Here is a 20762-nt window from a genome sequence, read left to right on the forward strand (position 1 = left end):
AAACCCTCTGCCAACACTCTGAGACCTAAATCCTTTTCTAACAGATTTAAGTTGTAATGAGAGAAATGAAAAATATTTAGGTCTATAATGCTGGGAAAGATTGAAGGCGGGAGGAGAAGGGGACAACAGAGGATGAGATGGTTGGATGGCATCACCAACTCAATGGACATGGGTTTGAGTAGACTCCGGGAATTGGTGATGGACAGGGAGGCCTGGCGTGCTGCAGTCCATGGGGTCACAAAGAGTCAGAAACAACTGAGCAACTGAACTGAACTAAACTGAAAAGGGCAATTAGAATAAACTCATCAAGCCCTCCCTCCCATGGATTCCACTCAGGGAAACTAAAGCCCACAGAGGAGACATGACCACTTCAGTCATGAAAAAAATTTAGTGTAGCTGAAGCTCTTCATTTTAACTGAAGGATCAATTACCCCAACCTTTGCAGGGGCCACTTTTAGGGTTAGTTTTCTGGAACAAATGGGATAAAAAAAATTAGAGGAAGGAAAGGAAGAAAGAAGAGGGAGGCAGAGGGATCAGGTAGATCTAAGGAAAATTGCCAAGTGTAAGGAATTTTTAGAAGGCTTTCAGCAAGGGAGCTCCTGGAAGGTAGATGAGTCTGCAGAGCTGTGTCCTCTGGCCCTTATCGCTCTGATTTCATCTCCTGTAGGCACCCCATCCACCCTCTACTCCAGGGACCCCAGCCTCTGAGATCTCAAGCCTGATGATCTAGATGGAGCTGATGTAATAATAATAAAAATAAAGTGCACAATGAATGCAATGCACTTGAATCATCCCGAAATCATCCTCCCCACCCCAGTCTTTGGAAAACTGTCTTCTGTGAAATCGATCTCTGGTGCTAAAAAGGTTGGGCACCATTCTACTCCATTGACAGACTCTGTCTCCTGGGCATTGCACATTCTGACCCCTCGCAGTGTTTACCTGGGTGATGATCAATGAGCCTTCTCTTCTCAGCTCAGACATCTCGGCCTCCCTGTGTGCCCCCCAGGACTCACTCTGGCTTATAGGCTTGGCACTTGCCATCCTGAAGCACAATGGCCCATTTACTTGACTGTTTCACTACTAGACTGTGAGCCCCTGAAGGGGGCTTATCATCTTGATTTCCCCAATGCAATGGCATCAATAAAAAAAAAAATTTGCTCACTCAAATTAGTGAGTCTGTGTCAGCTTCAAGATATTTATTTCTGCAGTGTTCTTACTAAAGCCATGTAGATACCTTCATAAATCCTTCATGCATAATGCAGTGCTTATTACATGATGAAGTCCTGTCCCCAGAGTGTCTCTCTACCCAGATTATTCCATTAATAAACAGTATTTGTAAGTGATGAGTAGACAGTATTTATGCATGAAAGAGATTGTTGTTACAGACCTGCAACAGGGCCTATCGGGAAATAAGTGTGGCAGCGATAACTTCATCAGAGGACTCAGCCAGGCCACACAGCAACTCTATGGAGATCTCTCCCTCTCCACTGCCTTAGTCTCCCTTTTCTTCCCTTCCTTTCCTCTCCCTGTTCTCTACCCTGGTGGCTCAGTGGTTAAAAAAAAAAAAAATCTGCCTGCCAATGCTGGAGGCACAGGTTCAATGCCTGGGTGGGGAAGATTCCCTGCAGGAGGAAACGACAAGCCACTGCAGTATACTTGCCTGGAAAAGCCCATGGACAGAGGAGCCTGCTGGGCTAGAGTCCATGGAGTTGCAGAGTCAGACACGACTGAGAGACTCAACAACTGTCCTCTCCCCACCCCAGTCTCTCTCCTTCCCATCTCACCCCCTGCAGGCCAAGACTTCAGCAGGAGCTGGAGCCCCAGGAAGGAACTTCACCATGAGAAGCTCTGATTCCACTGGGGTTTGCTGAACTCTGGTATGAACCCTCAAAGGTTTATGCTCGGCCTGCCTGCTGGTTCTTCCTAAAGACACGTTCATGATTGAGCTGTGCTCTTAACTTTAGGGCTCAGGAAAAGATGGGCCAAGCAGGAAGGATCTATCCCACAGCCCAGAAGAGGTGTGGACTCACACCCGCACCCTCCAGTGTCTATGAGGAAATCTGACATGGATGAAATGCTATGAGGACGTATTGTCCACAGCCAACCAAACACACCAAGCATGATTATTTTTCCATCATGCTGTGGATGCCTTTCCAGGTAGGGACTCCAGTTTATTCATCTTCAGGTCATCAGGACTAGGCACAGCATCTGGCTCAGAATAAATCCTCAAAACATGCACTGAGTGAATGAATGAATCAGTGAGAGCATGAACAATTGACAAGGAGCGTGAGTCAAAAGTAATCGGTGTGACATAAGGGCAACCTGAACCCTCAGCCTGGCATTCAAGGCTTTTTAGGGCTAAGAACTTCATGGATATGAGCCAGGCTGGTTAAGCTAGCCTGAGGTTTTTTTTGTTTGTTTTAATTTATGAGAAAAAGATTTGATAATCCTCACGGTGGGCTGCAGTCTACAGGGTTGCAAAGAGTGGACATGACTGAAGCGACATAGCATGCACGCAGGCATGCATGGTAGTTAAATGAAGCAAAAATCAAAATTCACCAGAAGGGAGAATTAAAGAGTACTTTGCACTCTTTTATCCTGAAATATGGGTTTTCTAATGCAGGGTGTCCCAGATTTTAGCACTAACCTTCTCTGGCCTGCGGTGGCCACACGTGGCTGGTTTTGACAGGTTTGCAGGGGTAGCTGGGTGCAGCCCACTGGCTTGTGCTGTCTTGCTGGAGTGAGCTCAGGGATCTATTCCAGAAAAGACAAAAACAGAAGAGGCATGGATCTAACTTCCTGAGCTGGGTGGACATGGGTCTATGTTTAGCCACTCTGGAGCCAAGATCACAGATAAAGTAAGAAACTCCCTCCAGCTTTGTAGGAGCTGATAGCGTCCTTGTTCAGGGCTAGGTGCACATGTCAGAGGAACATGTCCATGTCACACAACCTGGAAGTTGCTGAACAAGAGGGCAGAGGACCACATTGGTCAGACATTTCCAGGTCCAGGAGAATCAGGAACAAATCCTGCAGCCGGAATCTCCTGCCAACAGCAAGAATTTCTCACCCCTTTGAGCATCAGGGCACCAATTACAGGTTCTTTGCAAGCCTCCTTAGGCCACACTGTGTCTCTGCAGGCACTTACATTTCATTTGATGACAGTGACATTGATGAATAATAGTTTCTGCCCCCGCAAATGGTTACAGGGTCTATAGCTGATATAATAGAGAGAGTTTCCTGTGAAAGTTAACACTTTATAGGAGAATATTCTCTCCCTTATGTGCAGTGTTCACATCGGTGATCTTATACCTCATTTTTCCTTTTACTTTATTAAGATATTGACTTTCGGGAGAAAGCTCTAAGGGATTTAGCTAAAAACTCCATTCGCTCTCTTTCAGTCTGAAATAGAGATTGGAAGCAATGCCTGAGGTTCACTGAATGATGACTACCTGCCAAGTACCCCACACTTAGTAAATCATCTGATCCTAGTGGCTCAGCTGGTAAAGAATCCACCTGCAACACAGGAGACCCCGGTTTGATCTCTGGGTGGGGAAGATCCCCTGGAGAAGGGAATGGCAACCCACTCTAGTATTCTGGCCTGGAGAATTCCATGGACAGAGGAGCATGGCTGGCTACAGTCCGTGGGATCACAAAGAGTCGGACACGACTTAGCAACTGAACAACAAATTGTGAAATAATGGTTGCCCTGATAATCACACAGGGCTTTTATAAAGACCAAATAGTATATTTAATATAAAAGCACTTGAGGATGTCCAGGCCACCATAAAGAAAGTGAAAATGAAGTCGCTCAGTCGTGTCTGACTCTTTGCAACCCCAAGCAATGTAGCCTCCCAGGTTCCTCCGACCACAGGATTCTCCAGGCAAGAATACTGGAGTGGTTTGCCATTTCCTTCTCCAGGGAATCTTCCCGACCCAGGGATCAAACCCGGGTCTCCTGATTGCAGACAGATGCTTTACCATCTGAGCCACCAGGGAAGCTCAGGCCACCATACATGGAAGTCAATTGAAAGGGTTTATATTGCTCATTTTGTACCCCCAAGCTATCTGATACTTAGCAGTAGGAGACCTGTACACATTAGAAAGAAGGTATTTAGTCAACTGGATGCATCTGTTATCATTTCTTTACTTTATTTAGTCTCTGAACTCTCAAAACAATGCAGCACAAGAAATGTAGATATTCCATAAAAACTTGTCAGTTTGGCTTTGTTACGCTTTGATAACCAAAGATTTGGTTGGGAAGAGCCCCTGGAGAAGGAAATGGCAGCCCACTCCAGTACTCTTGCCTGGAAAATCCTATGGACAGCGGAGCCTGGTAGGCTACCGTCCATGGGGTCACAAAGAGTCGGACACGACTGAGTGACTTCACTTTCATTTTTAAAGAGTAGGCTTTTTTGTTTATGGAGCTCAGGTCTCCCACAAGCTCACCACCTTCAGGGAAGAAACAACCGTGGTTGCTGAAGAAGTGCAATGTGAGTCCCAAATTCCATGTACTTTACTTAGCATATTTATTCTTAAGTGATCATTTGAGACTCATTTAAAATTATTTTATAACTAATGCTGTTTTGCTTTCCTATCATTGCCTAACAAACTATCCCAGGACTTGAGTACTTAAAACAATAATTGTTTAATCATATCCCATGAATTTTATGGGTCAGGCATCCTGATGGGATGTAACAGATCAATTCTTCTCTCTGCAGCCTCCACCAGTCTCACTGGGCAGTGCTCAGCTAGGAGCTACCCTGCACTGCAGATCTAGGATCATTTCATTCTGCCTGGATCCTTGGTGGGCCTGCTGACAGGCTGGGCTCAGTATGGGCCCTCGCCTACTCCATGCAACCTCAAAGAATTTCCCAGTGTCCCTCCTGCAGGATAGGTGGACTTCTTGCCTGGTGTTTCTGAGTTTCTAGAGAGAGTGCCCAAGCCACAGAAAGAAGATGTTGCCAGTCTACTAGGCCTGTTCCTGAAAAATGACAAAGCCAGTTCCACCACGTTCTTTTGGTCTAAACAGTTACCAAGACCAACCAGATTTAAGGGGTGAAAATACAGAACCACCTCTTCTTGAATATAGGGTCCAAGAATATGCAGTTTCCTTTAATGTGCCACCAATGCTCACAAACTTGTGCTCTTCTACCCACAAGAGAGAAGAAGCAGAGAGAAAGGAAAAATTTTCTGTTGCAGGTACGCTATGCTATGCTAAGTCACTTTAGTCGTGTCCGACTCTGTGCGACCCCATAGACGGCAGCCCACCAGGCTCCCCCATCCCTGGGATTCTCCAGGCAAGAACACTGGAGTGGGCTGCCATTTCCTTCTCCAATGCATGAAAGTGAAAAGTGAAAGTGAAGTCGCTCAGTCGTGTCCGACTCTTAGCGACCCCATGGATTGCAGCCTAATAGGCTCCTCCATCCATGGGATTTTCCAAGCAAGAGTACTGGAGTGGGGTTGTTAAATAGTTTCATTGTTACCCCTAGCAGACAAACAAACTGAACAGAAATAAGGCATAACTGGAGTCATGAGGGGAAAAGGGAGAAAAACCATCAGGTGGACACGCAGTAATTATAAACTTGAATAAACTGACAAGTCTGTAATTCAAAGGCCACCGGATCACTCAGAGCTAATACATGCAAGTCAGCTAGCCTACACCCTGGACTGTCCTTGAGGGCGTCACTGATCACAGCACAGGGTGGTAGGAACACTCATCCATATATTCATTCATTCACCTTAACATTTACTGGTATCTACTGGAAGCAAAGCACTGAGCTCGTCATTAAAGATCTAAAGATCAACTGGAAGTGATTTGCCTTCCAAAAGCTTAGAGAAGGAAGACATGGCAATCATTAAACACAGCATAATATGAAAATGCCTGAGAAATGTACCTTCAGTGACAAGCTTGAGTTAACAAAATTAGGTTATACCAACCTAAATTATTTAGGGAATACAAATAAGTGAATGAAAAGATCAATTTTACATCTATTAATTGTCAGTTCAGTTGCCTCTTAAATATGTCCATTCAAAGGAATGTGATTGCCAGGTTTCCTCAATATTCTGTAAAACTCAAATATTTGAAATTGCCTATTTTCAATGGATATTACTGTCTTTCAGCAGAGTTTCAAGACATCAAATATTAATGGAGTCTCTGGCACAGTGCTGGGAGCTTGTATTACAGAGACAAAATGGAACCAGTTTCAGAGAACTTCATTTGGTGAGAGAAACAAACCACTGACCCATTGCTCTGATGCCCACTCCACACCATTTAGCCAGAGAGAGCCCTCTGTGTACTGTTCTGGGCAGCAATAGACAAGGCAGACTAAGCTCCTTCCCTCATGGAACTTATATAATCTCATGGAGAGGATGACAATAAGTGAAAAGTGAAAGTTGCTCAATCCAGTCTGACTCTTTGAGACTCTGTGTAGTCCATGGAATTCTCCAGGCCAGAATACTGGAGAGGGTAGCCTTTCCCTTCTCCGGGATCTTCCCAACCCAGGGATCAAACCCAGGTCTCCCACATTGCAGAGGATTCTTTGCCAGCTGAGCCACAAGGGAAGCCCAAGAACACTGGAGTGGGTAGCCTATCCCTTCTCCAGGGGATCTTCCCAACCCAGGAATCAAACCAGGATCTCCTGCATTGTAGGTGTATTCTTTACCAACTGAGCTACCAGGGAAGCCTTGGATGACAATAAAGCACTAAACAAATGGGTGAATAAATTGGGAGGACCATAAATGATACAGAGAAAAAAAGCAGGGGACACATGGCTTGGGCTGAGGACGGTGGGAGGGGGGTCAATTTCAGATGAGGTGGTCACTATTTAAAATTTTCCTGGGTCATTAAAACATAGTACATGCTTAGCCTGGTGCCTGGAACACACTGTATACTTAATATTCTGATGTGTATCCCTGCTAGTACAGTAGTTGCTTGTATTCGTACCTCTTCATGGAGGAAAAGCACAGTAAGGGCACAGACCATGGCTAATTAACCAATAAATAATAAATATTAAATAGTTGGTGAAGAGTTGCCCTCAGCACCCCAGGAATGTTACAAACTGCCTGAGAATTATAACAAAGGAAGAGTCCAGAATCCTTTCATCTAAGACATTTTATGGATGCTTGGAGGACGTGGTGGGAGGGAACCCCACAAGGAGAATAATTAAATTGTCCTCCAATCTGGTTGCTATTTTATTTATTTGCTGGTCTTAAGGATGGGACATATTCATTGAACAGAGCACATATTAGTTTAGAAATTCCAGATCTGATTTATACACTCGTGTAAGTAATTAACTCCCCAGAAACCAATCTAAGACTTAATCTGAGGAGGATTTGGTACTGACTGGATTAGTCAGTTTGGTAAATAAATTTAAATAGCAAAGAATTGCTTGTTCTGGGAAAACGAGAGACAGAGATAAAGACAGAGATGAAAACAGAGGCATTTACCTGGGGGAGGAGAGTCAGAGTTGCCTTTTCAAGTCCTAGACCAACCAAGAGGAATAACCAACCTATATCAAGTCCATCCTACATGGGAGTCTGTATTAGTTGCTTTATGAACACAATTCCATTAAATTCTTTTGACAACCCTGAAAGGCAGGTGCCATTATCTGAGAGATGAAGTAACTTGCTCAATGTCACACAGCTAGTGTATGACAAAACTTCCACTTCTGAACTAGGAAGTCCTCTTGACTAGAGAGCTTTTTTATTACTATTATGCATGTGTGGGAAGTTTCCTCCCTCGTGTCTGACTCTGTGCAACCCTGTGAAGCCTGCAGGGTTGCACAGAGTCAGCTCCTCTGTCCATGGGATTCTCTAAGGAAGAGTATTGGATAATGGGCTGCCATTCCCTCCTCCAGGGGAACTTTCCAACCCAGGGACTGAACCTGTGTCTCTTATGTCTTCTACAGTGAAGACCAGGGAATCTTTACCACTAGCTTTACCTGGTAAACCCAATTATTATTAAACCAGTGGCAAAAAAAAAAAAAAAAAAAAAAGTTTAGGTATATAGTACTACTCACTTGACTGCTATTCTTTGAAAATCAGCAATCCATGGGTATTCAGTGAATTAGCTTTCACTGCATGAAAAAAGCCCCCTCAAAACTAAGTAGTTTAAAACAAGAACTTTTATTAATTGTATTATTCGATATTCTTCATGTCTATGCCAGCTCAGCTGACCTCCCCTGGGTGCTCTTGCATGTCTTGGTTAGCTGGCAAGTGGGAGCATCTGATTCTTCTTTTTAGCTGTTTCAACATCCAGAATGACAGCTTGAGCCACTCCTATGATGGTCAGAGTTGCAAGGCCAACAGGAGAGGGAGGACCAGGCATGCTTAAGTCTCTGCTTGTGTCATGCTCACTGTTACTCCGCTGGCCAAAGCAGATCACATAGACAAGTCCAGTGTCAGTGTGGGGAAAACGACACAAGAGTGTGGCTCCAAGAAGGAAATTACTGTGGCTATTTTTTTTCATACCATCTAACACCTTGTTTGGAGCAGATTCTGTTCACTTGTTCATTCACTCAGCTGCCTTCAATGAGCACTTTGGTAGCAAAGCTTATTCTGGACTGAAAACAAAGATGAAACAGACTTGATCCAGAATTCCTGGTCTAGCAGGAGGAATTAGGACACACAAAGGCTGACAAAAGTAGTATTAACTGCCATATGAAGGGGATAAAAAAAACAGCTAAGTGATCTGGAGAGCCAAGAAGTTACAGTAAAAAAAGTTATAGTTCCATGAAGAAGAGATGTTTATGCTGTATCTTGAAGGGTGGCTAGAGACATCACTTTGCCCACGAAGGTCCATATAGTCAAAGCTATGGTTTTTCTTGTAAGAGTTGGACCATAAAGAAGGCTGAGCGCCAAAGACTTGATGCTTTCAAATTCTGGTGCTGGAGAAGACTCTTGAGAGTCCCTTGGAGAGTAAGAAAATCAAACCAGTCAATCCTAAAGGAAATCAACCCTGAATATTCATTGGAAGGACTGATACTGAAGTTGAAGCTCCACCTGATATAAAGCGCCAACTCCTTGGAAAAGACCCTGATGCTGGGAAGGATTGAAGGCAAAAGGAGAAGGGGGGGCGACAGAGGACGAGATGGTTGGATGGCATCACTGACACAAAGGACACGAGTTTGAGCAAGCTTTGGGAGTGGGTGATGGACAGGGAGGCCTGGTGTGCTGCCTCTGGGATCGTTGCTTGGGCAACAGCACAGTGGTGGTGCCAGTGACAAGGCAGGAAAGTGAGGCACCGAGTCCTCTTTGGGGTTCATTGAGCTTGGGGTCTCTGTGCAAGCAGGAGGAAATGTTGAGTATGGTGCTGGGTGTTTAGATCTGGACCATGGGAGAAAATTCAAAGCTGGAAAGGGAACTCATCAACAAGGGGCTAAGTGGTGAAACCATGAGTACCAGTGATATTATCAGCAGAGAATTTACCCAAAAAAAAAGAAAAACAAAAGGGGAAATGTGGGGTCTTTTAAGTTTCAGAGAAAGAAAGACAGAGAATAAGTATTAAATCTAGTAATTAAGCATTCGCCCATCCCTTTAGAATCTGTCAGAAACTTACATCAAAATCTTGAGGGTTGAAGCACCATGGGTAACAAACTATAGGCTCGCTGTGATTGCATTTTAATAATGACTTCCTATGTCACTGGTTTCAGAATATGTTCTGTTCTGAAGGTGAGCAGCAGCTTGATCGAGAACACTGACTTAGAAACCAAAACTGTGGTTCACATCCTGGCTGCATCTAATCAATGGCAGGATGTCAGGCGAGTCAGGAAAGCCCTCTTGGGTGTAACATGCGGATAACTCCTGCCTTGAAGAATTGTTGGTGTTAATATAAGTTAAGTCTTGAGACCTGTGCCTGACATGGAGTATGTGATGTGAAAGCATCAATATGGACAAATATTTACAGAAGCGCGTACCTTGATGAAAAGAAAATGATTGAAATGCACGACCTCAGTAAGAGTTCTGATCAGTCAGGATGGTGGATCTGACTGATGTTCTAATCTCCAGTCGGGAAATTTGAAGCGCTGCCGGTGCTGGGAATGGTGAGTGACACAGTAATAGAGAGAGAGCTCGGCGCGGTACAGACACTCACATGCGCGTGGCCTTGGGTGTGCGGGCTGGAGAAGCTGCAGCCCTCAGGCTGCAAGTGAGCGAGGTTTGTCATATGAACCGAACCGTAGAGTTGGAGGTGAAGATGATGCAGTTAGTCATATAGGATGAGGGAGACTCTGCGGCACAAGGTGCCTAAAGAAGGAGCAGAGAAAAAGAATTTTAAACCTCATTCCATGTTCAGTGTGTCTCTCTACTTTCAGGCACCCCAGAAGGCTGGGTTACTTCTGCTTTTCTATCCAGGGTAACTCCAAGAACATGCTCCAAAACTATGTTTATGTTGGTGAGTGTGTATGGAGACACAGTGTTTAACATAGGCTGGAATAGATAAGCAATGTTCATAAATCTTTCTGAACACCGCTCCTTGGGAATTCACCAGACACACACCCCCACCCACACACATCTCTGTTACTTTTTTTCCTTCCTTGCTTCCTTCTCCCCTTCCTTCCTTTGTTCTCTCTTTCCTTCCCTCTCTCCTTCCTTCTTTCCTTCCTAACCTGCACAAGTGGTTCCACATTACCTGTAGAATAGAGTCTCCCTCCCTAGCATGGCATTGCAGGCTTTCTGGGTTCTCGCTTCATTGAGTTTTGAGTCTTTACCTCCCATGAATCTCTCAACCCTCTCCTTCAGCTAAACGGACTGCATTTAATTTCTTGAGCAGGTAACAAATGCTTACAATTCGTTGGCTTTTGTAATTTATTCATTTAGCAAATCTTCGGTAAGTCAGTTTCTCAGGTTCCTTTTTGATAAAAACTCTCTTGCCGGACTTTGTAAGGAAGAGTACTTTAAATATAGATAAATCACTTTCTCAAATTGCCAAGCATATTATAAGTACTTAATTTAAAAAAGCAATTCTTTTATTATTATTATCTCTTCTGTTTACAAAACTATTGTTTTGCAAGAGATTTTGCTTATTATAAAGATTAGGAAAATATAGAGAAAAATTTAATTTTTTTTCCATCCCCCTAATTTAATAATGGAGAAATAACTCCAGAAAAAATGAAGGGATGGAGCCAAAGCAAAAACAATACCCAGCTGTGGATGTGACTGGTGATAAAAGCAAGGTCCGATGCTGTAAAGAGCAATATTGCATAGGAACCTGGAATGTCAGGTCCATGAATTAAGGCAAATTGGAAGTGGTCAAACAAGAGATGGCAAGAGTGAATGTCAACATTCTAGGAATCAGCGAACTGAAATGGACTGGAATGGGTGAATTTAACTCAGATAACCATTATATCTACTACTGAGGGCAGGAATCCCTCAGAAGAAATGGAGTGGCCATTATGGTCAACAAAAGAGTCCGAAATGCAGTACTTGGATGCAATCTCAAAAACGACAGAATGATCTCTGTTTGTTTCCAAGGCAAAGCATTCAATATCACAGTAATCCAAGTCTATGCCCCAACCAGCAACGCTGAAGAAGCTGAAGTTGAACGGTTCTATGAAGACCTACAAGACCTTTTAGAACTAACACCCCAAAAAGATGTCCTTTTCATTATAGATGACTGGAATACAAAAGTAGGAAGTCAAGAAACACCTGGAGTAACAGGCAAATTTGGTCTTGGAATATGGAATGAAGCAGGGCAAAGACTAATAGAGTTTTGCCAAGAAAATGCACTGGTCATAACAAACACCCTCTTCCAACAACACAAGAGAAGACTCTACACATGGGCATCACCAGATGGTCAACACCGAAATCAGATTGATTATATTCTTTGCAGCCAAAGATGGAGAAGCTCTATACAGTCAGCAAAAACAAGACCAGGAGCTGACTGTGGCTCAGACCATGAACTCCTTATTGCCAAATTCAGACTGAAATTGAAGAAAGTAGGGAAAACCACTAGACCATTCAGGTATGACCTAAATCAAATCCCTTATGATTATACAGTGGAAGTGAGAAATAGATTTAAGGGCCTAGATCTGATAGATAGAGTGCCTGATGAACTATGGAATGAGGTTCGTGACACTGTACAGGAGACAGGGATCAAGACCATCCCCATGGAAAAGAAGTGCAAAAAAGCAAAATGGCTGTCTGGGGAGGCCTTACAAATAGCTGTGAAAAGAAGAGAAGTGAAAAGCAAAGGAGAAAAGGAAAGATATAAACATCTGAATGCAGAGTTCCAAAGAATAGCAAGAAGAGATAAGAAAGCCTTCTTCAGTGATCAATGCAAAGAAATAGAGGAAAACAACAGAATGGGAAAGACTAGGGATCTCTTCAAGAAAATCAGAGATACCAAAGGAACATTTCATGCAAAGATGGGCTCAATAAAGGACAGAAATGGTATGGACCTAACAGAAGCAGAAGATATTAAGAAGAGGTGGCAAGAATACACAGAAGAACTGTACAAAAAAGATCTTCACGACCCAGATAATCACGATGGTGTGATCACTCACCTAGAGCCAGACATCCTGGAATGTGAAGTCAAGTGGGCCTTAGGAAGCATCACTATGAACAAAGCTAGTGGAGGTGATGGAATTCCAGTTGAGCTATTCCAAACCCTGAAAGATGATGCTGTGAAAGTGCTGCACTCAATATGCCAGCAAATATGGAAAACACAGCAGTGGCCACAGGACTGGAAAAGGTCAGTTTTCATTCCAATCCCAAAGAAAGGCAATGTCAAAGAATGCTCAAACTACTGCACAATTGCACACATCTCACACGCTAGTAAAGTAATGCTCAAAATTCTCCAAGCCAGGCTTCAGCAATACGGGAACCGTGAACTTCCTGATGTTCAAGCTGGTTTTAGAAAAGGCAGAGGAGCCAGAGATCAAATTGCCAACATCCGCTGGATCATAGAAAAAGCAAGAGAGTTCCAGAAAAACATCTATTTCTGCTTTATTGACTATGCCAAAGCCTTTGACTGTGTGCATCACAATAAACTGTGGAAAATTCTGAAAGAGATGGGAATACCAGACCACCTGACCTGCCTCTTGAGAAATTTGTATGCAGATCAGGAAGCAACAGTTAAAACTGGACATGGAACAACAGACTGGTTCCAAATACGAAAAGGAGTTCGTCAAGGCTGTATATTGTCACCCTGTTTATTTAACTTATATGCAGAGTACATCATAAGAAACGCTGGACTGGAAGAAACACAAGCTGGAATCAAGATTGCCGGGAGAAATACCAATAACCTCAGATATGCAGATGACATCACCCTTATGGCAGAAAGTGAAGAGGAACTCAAAAGCCTCTTGATGAAAGTGAAAGTGGAGAGTGAAAAAATTGGCTTAAAGCTCAACATTCAGAAAACGAAGATCATGGCATCCGGTCCCACCACTTCATGGGAAATAGATGGGGAAACAGTGTCAGACTTTATTTTGAGGGGCTCCAAAATCTCTACAGATGGTGACTGCAGCCATGAAATTAAAAGACGCTTACTCCTTGGAAGGAAAGTTATGACCAACCTAGATAGCATATTCAAAAGTAGAGACATTCCTTTGCCAACAAAGATTCGTCTAGTCAAGGCTATGGTTTTTCCTGTGGTCATGTATGGATGTGAGAGTTGGACTGTGAAGAAGGCTGAGCACCGAAGAATTGATGCTTTTGAACTGTGGTGTTGGAGAAGACTCTTGAGAGTCCCTTGCACTGCAAGGAGATCCAACCAGTCCATTCTGAAGGAGATCAGCCCAGAGATTTCTTTGGAGGGAATGATGCTAAAGCTGGAACTCCAGTACTTTGGCCACCTCATGCGAAGATTTGACTCATTTTAAAAGACTCTGATGCTGGGAGGGATTGGGGGCAGGAGAAGAAGGGGACGATAGAGGATGAGATGACTGGATGGCATCACTGACTCAATGGACGTGAGTCTGAGTGAACTCCGGGAGTTGGTAATGGACAGGGAGGCCTGGTGTGCTGCGATTCATGGGGTCGCAAAGAGTCAGACATGACTGAGTGACTGATCTGATCTGATCTGAATTTAATTCCATCTCTATGAAATATTTTCAGTCATATTTATAAAATAGCTGCATAAAAATAGATGAGATGATGCTGCAAATAATTTTATTTCCTGATTTTTCCATGCAGCATTATATCACAAATATTTCCCCACATCACTAAAAAATTTCTTGAAAATAAGATCTTTAGCTCTATATTATTCTACTTCATAGATTTATTTTCTTGAGTGAGTCCCAATCCTTGATTGTGTAGGCTATTTTGAAAATTTCCTATATAATTTGAAAATATGGAAAATCTGTGGTTTCCATATTGTTAGGGAAATCTTAAACTTTGGTTATTCTCTTAGGCTGATTCATAACAAATGAAGAAGTGGATTGACACATGTGGACATGTGAAGGCTCTCAATACATATTGGAAAATCACTTTCAGAGAAATGAGACTGGTTTTACATGCACCTCCTACCTCCGTCAAGGGTTAAAGTTTCCCTTTCATCTCCTCTCCTTCAGCCCTGAGACTCTGGGAGGACACACATCTGCATTCAGAAATAGTAACAACAGACTTGCATTTCCAGGGAGCAGAGACGGGCCTTTCCAGCACCAACTTAAATAGTCCAAAGGTCTCTCACAGATCTGCCAGGGAACCTTTGTCTCCCACGACATCATGGAAGAGTGCAGGCTCTCTGCCAGGTCACTTATCAAAGATCACATCACCTCTGCACCTCAGTCTCCTCATCTGTAAAATGGGAATAACATTGACACCTATCCTATAAAGATTGTGGGGAGGATATTGACAGCTAAGTTGAATGCAGAATGATTACCGCAGCTGCATCTTCTTGAGCTCAGTTCTTTTATTACTCCTGGAAACAGTCACAACAGAGCGACTTTCTAAAGGCACATCCCCGTCACAGCAGCTGCACCAGGTAGAAGAATGTCATGAACAAAGCACACACCCCAGTGGATGGATGCAAACTCTGCCTGCAACAGGATATGCGTTCCTGGAAGGAGAGAAAGCTGTTGCAGGTCTTTGACAGGCCCGGTTCTAATGCCCTTTGTTCCCTGAAGCGATGCTCGGATTCTAAAATTAAACCCTACTTCCACTACCCCAAAGTGCTGTGTGCATTTGAGCATCGCCAGTGTTAAGGAACGGTTTTTGTCTGCTCTCATTACCATGGTTACACCTCCAAGAGCAAAAAATATATGGCTGCTGCTTTTGTCAAATCAGGCCCACTTTCCTGTGATTCGGGCCATTGCTGCAAAGTGGCTGATGGCTGCTCTCCACAGGAGCCCAGAGGTTGGCACGGACTTGTAACGAGCCCTCTGATGTGGCAATCAGTTGGTGACATGGGCTGACACAGAGTCATTTGGCAGCACCAGGGTATTGACCCTGGGCCTCATGTGAGTCCATCAGTCAGGTGCGAAATGCCAGCCCTGGCTGCAGGCACGGTGCCTGCCCTGAGTTCAGCAAGGAGACAGAGACACAGAGTAGATGCATGGAGGAAACAGTAGAGGATTGGCTTTGGGGTTTCAAAAAGTACCCTCTGCCCTTCTTCTCAGAACCTCTAAGATACAGGTGGAAGAATGTAGCAGAGGCCAGACTATCACCTTGATTACTGATAAAGCCATTGGGAGAATTTGCCTTTGATTGGCTGGAAAGCAGACTCACTTCAGCCCTGACTTACCTCATTACTGTATCAGCTGGACCATAGCAGGCCATCCTCAGAGCAGAGATTCCCAACATGCACTCTGTTCTCAGAATATAGACTTCCTGCCAACAGGCAGAGGACCCAGGAGAAGAAGCAAAGAAGTTCGGTCAGCCTGGTTCTTTCTTCCAAACCACTATGAACAGAATTTGTTCTTCTAATTCATCCGAAAAAGGGGATATGTGTGTGTGTGTGTGTGTGTGTGTGTGTGTGTGTATATATATATCTCATTCACTTTGTTGTACAGTAGAATCTAACAGAGGATTATAAGGCAACTAACTGTACACCAAAAAAAAAAAAAAAAAAATTAAAAATAAAGAGAAGAAGTGTCTGTTCTTCCCATAGAGCTCAGAAAGGGGACAGCACAGTCACTTTAGTCCCAAATTCTGCAGACTTTTTCTGTAAAGGGTCGAATAGGAAATATCCTAGTTTTGAGGGCCACCTTGGAGCTGGTACATATTCTTTCTTTTCTTCACAGCCTTTTGGAAATGTAAAAAATCATTCTTAGCTCTTGGGCCATAAAAAAAAAAAAGTAGGTTATAGGCCAAGCTCTCCTCCAGCTCTTATGGTTCAGTGTGGTCTCAGAGCAGCAGCATCCACACAGGCCATTAGGATTCAGAATCCCAGGCCTCACACCAGACCTACTGGAGCAGAGTCCGGCTCTCTAACAAGAGCCCAAATAAAGTGTGAGAAGCACTGTGGAGGGCTTTCCAAGTGGGACTAATGGTAAAGAACCTGCCTGCCAGTGCAGTAGACATAAGAGACGTGGGTTCGACCCCAGCGTCGGGAAGATCTCCTGGAGGCAGAAATGGCAATCCACTACAGTATTCTTGCTGGAAAATCCCATGGACAGAGGAGCCTGGTGGTCTACAGTCCTTGGGGTCACCAAGAGTCGGACACGACTGAAGCAACTAAGCATGCATCATGGAAAAAAAATCCCTCATGAGTGGCTGGGAACAAGTGTTTCTAATTGCAAAACAATGTAGAAACCTGTGAGCGCTGAAGAAAGTCCCCCTTTGCAAGTTCTTCATACTTTTGTGTCAAGGTTTATCACAATCTGCTTGTAATTGTGTGTGTGTGCGTGTGTGTGTGTGTGTGCACGCATGCGCCCGCCCCTCTCTAACTAGATGGTGAATTCTTGGAGGGCAGGGAATCAGATATCACCCACCTCCAAGTTCTTAGTTCCTTGGACTCCCACGTGCAGAGGAAGAACCGCAGAGATGTCCTGTCACTCCACCACTTTCTATTAATCATTTGAAGCTTTTGGTTCCTTCTTCGTAAAATGCAGTTCTAAACCCCTTCCTCCCCTGTTGGGGGGGATTCAGCTAGGTAAGAGGGGTCTCTCCTAGTCTGGCACATAACCTGCTCTTGTAAGCAGCAGCCATTACAATGTAAAGAGGATGGTCTTGTCTGCAGGAGAGTCCTGGCATAGCACTGGGAAGGGGACTCCAATGGAAGAGGGCTGAAGAGCAGCTGGGGATCTGAGGGGCCCCACGAGTACCGCCTGACCCTCCCAAGCCTCTGGCATCTTGGGCCAGCGCCCCAGGCCCTGGACACAAGACAGCTGTCTGTAACGTCCTTCCCGATCCGCCAGGAATTCCAGGGCAGGCTATCCAAGCACTAGCATGGCTTTGTCTCGGGATGGTATCAGGGCCATTTTGATAACGCTCATACAAGCACCTAGACTAGGAGGTACTCTGCATTTGCGGATTATTGGCGACTTGTTGGGAATGAGCGCCATCTCCTGGGCACAGTTAGAAAGACATTAGAATGACCTCAAATTCATAACATCCCTTTTTGTCTAAGCCAGTGTTCATTAAATGTCTTTCTCCAGCCCTCCAATAAAGAAAAAAACAAATGATTAGTATCTACCCCAACAGAAAGTGAAGAATAACTAAAGAGCCTCTTGATGAAAGTGAAAGAGGAGAGTGAAAAATTTGGCTTAAAGCTCAACATTCAGAAAACTAAGATCATGGCAGCCGGTCCTATCACTTCATGGCAAATAGATGGGGAAACAGTGGAAACAATGGATGACTTTATTTTGGGGGGCTCTAAAATCACTGCAGATGGTGATTGCAGCCATGAAATTAAAAGACGCTTACTCCTTGGAAGGAAAGTTATGACCAACCTAGATAGCATATTCAAAAGCAGAGACATTACTTTGCCAACAAAGGTCTGTCTAGTCAAGGCTATGGTTTTTCCAGTGGTCATTATGGATATGAGAGTTGAACTAAAAAGAAAGCTGAGCGCCGAAGAATTGATGCTTTTGAACTGTGGTGTTGGAGAAGACTCTTGAGAGTCCCTTGGACTACAAGGAGATCCAACCAGTCCATCCTAAAGGAGATCAGTCCTGGGTGTTCAATGGAAGGACTGATGTTAAAGCTGAAGCTCCAATATTTTGGCCACCAAATACGAAGAGCTGACTCATTTGAAAAGACCGTGATGCTGGGAAAGATTGAGGGCAGGAGGAGAAGGGGATGGCAGAGGATGAGATGGTTGGATGGCATCACCGACTCAGTGAACATGGATTTGGGTAGACTCCAGGAGTTGGTGATGGACAGGGAGGCCTGGCGTGCTGTGGTTCATGGGGTCACAAAGAGTCGGACACAACTGAGTGAACTGAACTGAACAACTGAACTGAACTCAACTCAACAACATACATCTGTTTATTGTTAAGCTATATGCATTATAGCTTCAGTATTATATTATGCATCTTAAGTAAAATACAGCTATTCATTCAATATTTCCAATAGTGAGTATATTGAGTTCTTATGTGCCAGGCACTGTCCAGAGCATTTGGGGCAGATATTTCTATGAATAAAAAAGACAAAAATACCTTCCTTCCCATAGTCAGATAATTGAAAAACTAAATCAGTAAGAAAATTATACAATATGCTAGAAGGTAATAAATGCTATGGGAGAAAGAAATAAATGTATAGGGGATTTGAGAGTGAGGGGTAATAGGGTAGGTTGAGAAGATAAGATTTAAACCAGAACTGAAGGAGGTGGAGGAGGGGGTTGAGCCTGTTGGAAGTCTGGGTTTCAGGTACTCTGGTCAGAGGGAACAGCCAGTGCAAAGGCCCTGAGATAGGGGTGTGCCTGCACATTTGAGGGGCAGAGGAGCTCTGTGAGGCTGGAGTGGAGTAAGCCGTGGTGGATTAGAGAAGAAGAAATCAGAGCAGAAACTCACGATGGGCCTCAAGCACTTTGGCTTTGGTGGGATGGGAATTCATCAGAAATTTGTGAGAGGGGTGTGACTTGATCTGACATTTTGAAAGTATCATTCCAGCTGCTGAGAAGAGACTGGTACAGTGGGGCAGGGGTCAAGGGAGGGGCACAGTCTAAGAAAAGGGCTATTGTGTTTTTCCAGGTGAGAGTCTGGAGTGGCTTGGAGTTAGGGGATTGCGGTGGTGATGCTGCACCATTTTTTAAAAGTAAGAGGTGAAAGTAAACAATGTAATTAGAAGCTCCAGAATTTTGTTTCCACACCCCAGTGGGCCAAGAGGGCATGCCCTATTGGAGACTGACCCCTAGGCAAGGTAATTCCTAAAGATCAGAGGCTACAGAAGAAATCTACAAAGAGTTACACAAGAAAGGGGTTTTGTGGAAAGGTATGTTTTTAATGTTGATGAGAATGGCTTGTTACACAAAGAGGTTGGCAAACAAATGTATGTAACACAGCTGGCCCCTGAGGTGTTGAAAACACTGTGATCTGAGGCTCCCAGGACCCTAACCCCATGTTTCCCCTTGGAGCAGTCCTTCAGCATTCACTAATTCAGTGTTGGTGAGTGTACAGAATATACCTCTGCTGTGATTAACAGGAATCAACCATACATTTTCTGAATGCAAACATGAATATGTTCATTCCATGTTTGGACGCTGTGATACATTGACTGGGGAATGGCCCTGATTTCTTCTTTCTTTGTATTATGCTTTTGCATTTTCTTCTACCTAGATGTAGGTTCTAATTCCTCACGCCTGAAATCTGTTCTGGGCTTTGTCTTGCTCTGGTCAATGGAGTGTTGGAGAAGTGGTGCTGTGTCATTTATGTACGTAGCCCCAGGAGGCCTTGCAGCTTGTCCCCCTACACCCCACTTGTGTCTCTGAGATCATTGTGAGAACATGCTGGTGGAACATAGGTGACTGGGCCGAGGCTGTCCCAGATGAACCAGCAACTTGCCAGCAAGCTTCCACCCTCTGGAGTGAACCTTAATTCAAATCAGGCCTTTCCAATCGAGATCACCAGGATCAGCAGAACTAAACCACTCCACCAACCCATAGATTCCTGAGCAATAATAAGTGGGTGTCACTTTAAGATAGTAACCCTTGGGGTGATTTGTTACACAGCATTATTGTGGCAATAGATTATTGACATGCTGCTGCTGTTGTTAAGTCGCTTCAGTAGTGTCTGACTTTGGGCGACCCCATAGACAGCAGGCTCCTCTGTCCCTGGGATTCTCCAGGCAAAAATACTGGAGTGGGTTGTCATTTCCTTCTACAGTGCATGCATGCATGCTAAATCGCTTCTGTCCGACTCTATATGTCCCTATGGACAGCAGCCCACCAGGCTCCTCTGTCCACAGGATTCTCTAGGCAAGAATACTGGAGTGGGTTGCCATTTCCTTCTCTGAGATTACTGACATAGATGCTGAAAAACTCTACTAGATTTTCTTGGTATATTATGTCAGCTGTAACTTAAGACTACATTAGAGGGAGACTAGTGGGGGAGACTTCAAACAGAAGCAAGCATCAGTTCCCAGTTATTTTATGTCCCAAGGTTTTATACATGTCAGATCTAGCCTCCTGGAATCAGCCTTGATGCTCAGGCCTCTTTTATGACTGCTGCTGCTGCTGCTGCTAAGTTGCGTCAGTCGTGTCTGACTCTGTGCGACCCCATGGACGGCAGCCCACCAGGCTCCCCCGTCCCTGGGATTCTCCAGGCAAGAACACTGGAGTGGGTTGCCATTTCCTTCTCCAATGCATGAAAGTGAAAAGTGAAAGTGAAGTCGCTCAGTCGTGTCCGACTCTTCACAACCCCATGGACTGCATCCAAACATGG

Source organism: Bubalus kerabau, chromosome 11 (assembly GCF_029407905.1).
Source record: "Bubalus kerabau isolate K-KA32 ecotype Philippines breed swamp buffalo chromosome 11, PCC_UOA_SB_1v2, whole genome shotgun sequence".
Classification (NCBI taxonomy): Eukaryota; Metazoa; Chordata; class Mammalia; order Artiodactyla; family Bovidae; genus Bubalus; species Bubalus kerabau.